This window comes from Cebus imitator, unplaced genomic scaffold (assembly GCF_001604975.1).
Source record: "Cebus imitator isolate Cc_AM_T3 unplaced genomic scaffold, Cebus_imitator-1.0 Scaffold18, whole genome shotgun sequence".
In the NCBI taxonomy this organism is placed as follows: domain Eukaryota; kingdom Metazoa; phylum Chordata; class Mammalia; order Primates; family Cebidae; genus Cebus; species Cebus imitator.
Genome location: NW_016107333.1, coordinates 5,809,359 through 5,814,457, shown reverse-complemented (window position 1 = coordinate 5,814,457; position 5,099 = coordinate 5,809,359). Strand labels below are relative to the sequence as shown.

The following is a 5,099-nucleotide window of genomic DNA, read 5'->3' as shown; positions in this document are numbered from 1 at the left end:
CTCCCCTTCTTTCCCTTCCCCTTCCCCTCCCTCTTCCCCTGCCCCTTCCCTTCCTTCCCTTCCTCTTCTCTTTTTGATGGAGTCTGGGAGTCTCACTTTGTCACCCAGCTGGAGTGCACTGGTGTGATCTTGGCTCACTGCAACCTCTGCCTCCCAGGTTCAAGCTGTTCTCCTGCCTCAGCCTCCTGAGTAGCTGGGATTACAGGTGTGCACCACCATGCCCAGCTAATTTTTGTGTTTTTAGTAGAGACAGGGTTTTACCATGTTGGCCAGGCTAGTCGTGAACTCCTGACCTCAAGTGATCCACCAGCCTTGGCCTCCCAAAGTGCTGGGATTACAGGCATGAGCCACCATGCCTGGCCTCTTGGCTCTTTTTAAATCATTCATTCCCAACTCCTTCATTTGCTTTTTGCAGTCCTGTTTCCTCTTTTTAGCAAGGCTAGCTTTCTTTTTGATGTTTCTGGAATGACCTTCACTTTTGAGATGGTTATTTTAAAAATCCATTCGTTCCTGAGCTCTGCCAGTGTCAATTCCTCTGGCTATCTCAGTGTCTTCTCTTTGAACTATTGCATCTTTGCTTTGATATCTTGTTTTAAAATTCATTAAGCCCCTAGTACAGAGAAGGCTACCCTAAAAAAAAAAAAAATTCATTAAGTCCTTTGAGTTCTTTGTTGTTCATGATTATCATCTATTTCAAGTTAGCTTTTTCCTTTTCTTTTCCCTCCCTGCTTCCCTCCCTTTCTTCCTTCCTCCCTCCCTCCCTCTCTCTCTCTTTCTTTCTGTGATTGTCTTTCATCTGCCATTTGTTTTTCCTCTTCCCTGCCTGCCTCTCCTGTTGTTTTTTTTTTTTTTTTCAGTATTATCTTTGTATAAGTCTGGTCCTATTTCTTTTTTACTATAACTCCTCTTTAGATGAAGTGAGTTATTCTGGACCAGCTACTTGTGGGGTTGTATGTAGAGAAGGGAGTAGAGTAGAATCCAGGCTATCAGGAATTCTCTTGGCTTCCTAGTGAAGCTCCTTCTGACGGGGTTTTGCGTAACTATGTGAATTGGTTTAGCCCTTTCCTCTTCCAATCAGTTGGAACTTAGCAGCTGCAGGGCTATAAAAATGGCACATCTGTGTTTCCTTGGTCAGTCCACTCCCCTGCTTCTCCTTGGTGCCAGTTGCACCAGAGCGGCTGCCAGAGCCAGCCCACCCATCACCACCCCAGTGTTCTACTGAAGGTCTTGTGAGTTGTGCCCTCAAGGTGCAGTCCTTGTTCTTGGAGAACTTTGAGTTCTGCCAGCTCTCCCTGAGGCCTACAGCCATAGTATTCTCTATTGGCATTAACCTTCTGGATCTTCTCAGCACCTCTTCTGGCCGCACAGGCTGATGTGATAGCTTGCTACTCTCAGCACCGTCACCTGTCACCCTCTGGCCACTGGAGTGCTCAGCCCAGAAAGGCTGGGGAGTTAATCCCTCCAGGAGGAGCTCTCAAGTGGACGGCTCTGAGGCATGCTCCCTGCACTGTTACTAAGGTCCCCAGGACTGGCCCACAGGGGTGACATGTTCATGCATCCCTGTAAAAATAATGTATAGAAGATCTGATGATGGGCCGGGCGCGGTGGCTCACGCCTGTAATCCCAGCACTTTGGGAGGCCGAGGCGGGTGGATCGCGAGGTCAAGAGATCGAGACCATCCTGGTCAACATGGTGAAACCCCGTCTCTACTAAAACTGCAAAAAAAATTAGCTGGGCATGGTGGTACGTGCCTGTAATCCCTGCTACTCAGGAGGCTGAGGCAGGAGAATTGCCTGAACCCAGGAGGCGGAGGTTGCAGTGAGCCGAGATCGCGCCATTGCACTCCAGCCTGGGTAACAAGAGCGAAACTCCGTCTCAAAAAAAAAAAGAAAAAAGAAGATCTGATGATTATTCTCCTTAGCTATGTTAACATAGTGAATTGTGTTTATGGACTCTCCCTTAACCATCTTTGCATTCTCAGAATGATGTGATTTTTAAAGGTACTGCTGAATTCTATTTGCTTATATTTTAAGATTTTAAAGACAATATTTATAAATAAGATGAATCTGTAGCTTTCTCTTTTTGTGCAACCTCTGTTTGGTTTTAATGTCATTGTTCTATCTTCATTAAAATAATTTGGTAGTTTTCCTTCTTTTTAGGCTCTGGAACAGTTGAAGAAACATTGAGATTATTTGGAGTTGCCTATAAGACCTTTAGGACCTGGTGCTTTTTTCTTTTTAGGTGGTGGTGAGAGACCTCTTTTACAGCTTCTCTACTTCTGTGACAATTAGTCTTTATAGGCTGGGCATGGTGGCTCACACCTGTAATCCTAGAACTTTGGAAGGCTGAGGTGGGAGGACTGCTTGAGCCCAGGAATTCAAGACCAGCCTGGGGAACATAGTAAGACCAGATCTCTACAAATTAAAAAATTAGCCAGTCATGGTGGTGCACACCTGTGATCCCAGCTACTTAGGAGGCTGAGGCAGGAGGATCACCTAAGCCTGGGGAGGTGGAGGCTGTAGTGAGCCATGATCATGCCACTGCACTCTGGCCTAGGTGAAAGAGTGAGACCGTGTCTTCAAATTAAAAAAAGCAAAAGAAAAAAGAAAGAAAATCAGAAAATTGTCTATTTAAATGGTTTTGGCTGGGCACAGTGGCTCACACCCTTTGGCCTCCAAGGTGGGTGGACCACTTGAGGTCAGGAGTTTGAGACCAGCCTGGCCAACATGGTGAAACCCTGCTTCTACTAAAAATATAAAAATTAGCCAGGCATGGTGGTGGATGCCTATAATCCCAGCTACTTGGATGGCTGAGGCAGGAGAATCGCTTGAACCTGGGAGGCAGAGGTTGCAGTGAGCCAAGATCATGCCACTGCACGCCAGCCTGGGCAACAGAGAGAGACTGTCTCAAAAATAAACAAATAAAATAGTTTCTATTGGGGTCACTCTGGTTTATTATTTTTTCCTAGATTATCTGTAAAAATCCAGTATTTAAGTGTTAAAATTTGATTCACTCAAATTCCTAAAAAAGCCTCTGTTGAAACATGTCAGTAGGCTAGTTATGGCCTGTGAACTGCCATCTTGCAATGACTAGATAGAGAATTTTTGACCTGAAAGAGGCCATATGGATTCTATACTGGGGATTGCAAACAGATAACATGCCTGGCAGATGACTTAAGCGTGTGAGGTGAAGACAGTGGTGAATTGGAGAGCCAACACCTCAAAGACAAGCAAGTTAATTTTAAACAATATATATATTATTTTTTTAGATGGTGTCTTGCTCTGTTGCCCAGGCTGGAGTGCAGTGATATGATCTTGGCTCACTGCAACCTCTGCCTCCCAGGTTCAAGCAATTCTCCTGCCTCGGCCTCTTGAGTAGCTGAGATTACAGACATGTGCCACCACTCCTGGCTAAGTTTTGTATTTTTAGTAGAGATGGGGTTTCCCATGTTGGCCAGGCTGGCCTTGAACTCCTGACCTCAGATGACCCTCCTGCCTTAACCTCCCAAAGTGCTGGGATTACAGGTGTGAGCCACCACGCTTGAGTGAATCTTCTCATCTTGAAAATAAATTATTTGTGGAATTGAATCTAACTCTATTTTGTACATTATGAAAATGAGGCCCCAAGTAGTTAAGTCCCTATTCACATGGGAATAGGACCAGTGCCCTTTTTGGCATTCTATCATGTAATAGTTCCACTTATAGAATCAGAAACTGTAACAGAAATGAAACTTTCTTAATTTCTAGAACTGACTTTAATGTCTGACTCTGAATCCCCAGCCTACCTCCTTGCAGATAATTTCAGGCGTCTTCTGATAAATTGAGAACCAATCCAGTAATTTTGAGTGGATATAATTTCAGCCTTATTGATTCATCTTGGGCCCATTCAGAGCTCTCTGAACTTCCTGTCTCTTCTTCCCCAAAGCTGATCCAATTCCTAGAGAAATTGTATAGCCACAGCTAGGAAGAGGTGAGGTTGGCAGTGTCCATTTTTGTGATCTCATCAGGTCTTACTGGCATCATCTGATGCCCCTTGTGAGCCTGGATACTTTCCTTGTCACTCTTCGATCTTCAGACAGCTCAGGATACTGTTGGGATACCCCTCCTGCCTATAGCCATCTCCTACCATCTCTCTTGCCTTCTCCAGGCCCAGTTGTTTCTTTCAGAAGCCCTCTAAACTTTTGAAGGGGATCCTCATATATTTCCTTCCTTAAGACAAGGTCTGCAGTAGGGGTGACAAAACTTGACTAAGCGGTAGATAAGGCACCAAAGTGAGTCATGCAGACTCTCACCTGCTCACTCCCTTCTCTGCATGCCATTCATGCCAAGTCCCCTTTTAAAAGCCCTTGCTCTCTGCTCCAAAAGCAAAGAGGTACCCTAAGACAGGAAGCCCATACTTTTCCCCTTAAGCTAGCTTTGGAATCAAAAGTCACTTTCTTTCTACCAAATCTTGCTTTTTTTTTATTTTTGAGGGGAAACCTCTCTGTTGCCCAGGCTGGAGTGCAGTGGCATGATCTCGGCTCACTGCAACCTCCGCCTCCCAGATTGAAGTGATCCTTCCATCTCAGCCTCCTGAGTAGCTGGGATTACAGGCACCTGCCCCCTTGACTGGCTAATTTTTTTGTATTTTTAGTAGAGATGGGATTTCACCATGTTAACCAGGCTGGACCAGACCTTGCTTCTGTTAACTGAACACTACAAATGGCGAGCAACTGTCCCTGAAATTTAGCTACACTACATTCTAAAAAAAAAAAAAAAAAAAGAAAGAAAAAAAAATGCCCTGGCTGCACGCAGTGGCTTATGCTCATAATCCAGCACTTTGGGAGGTCAAGGTGGGTGGATCACTTGGGGTCAGGAGTTTGAGACAGTCTGGGCAACACGGTAAAATCCCGTCTCTATTAAACATACAAAAATCAGCTGGGCGTGGTGGCAGGCGCCTATAATCCCAGCTACTTAGGAGGCTGAAGCAGGAGAGTAACTTGAACCTAGGAGGCAGAGGTTGCAGTGAGCCAAGATCGGACCACTGCACTCCAGCCTGGGAACAGAGCGAGACAGTGTCTCAAAAAAAAAAAGAAAGAAAAAAATGTTTTCTACTTAATC

At 45.1% G+C, this 5,099-nt stretch overlaps 1 protein-coding gene across 5 annotated transcripts in view; it reads left to right on the top strand.

The window, feature by feature from the left end:
• The window catches only part of CNBD2 (cyclic nucleotide binding domain containing 2), a 68,143-nt gene that overhangs the window by 7,017 nt on the left and 56,027 nt on the right, over nt 1–5,099 (top strand). The gene's annotated exons all lie outside the window — the stretch shown is intronic.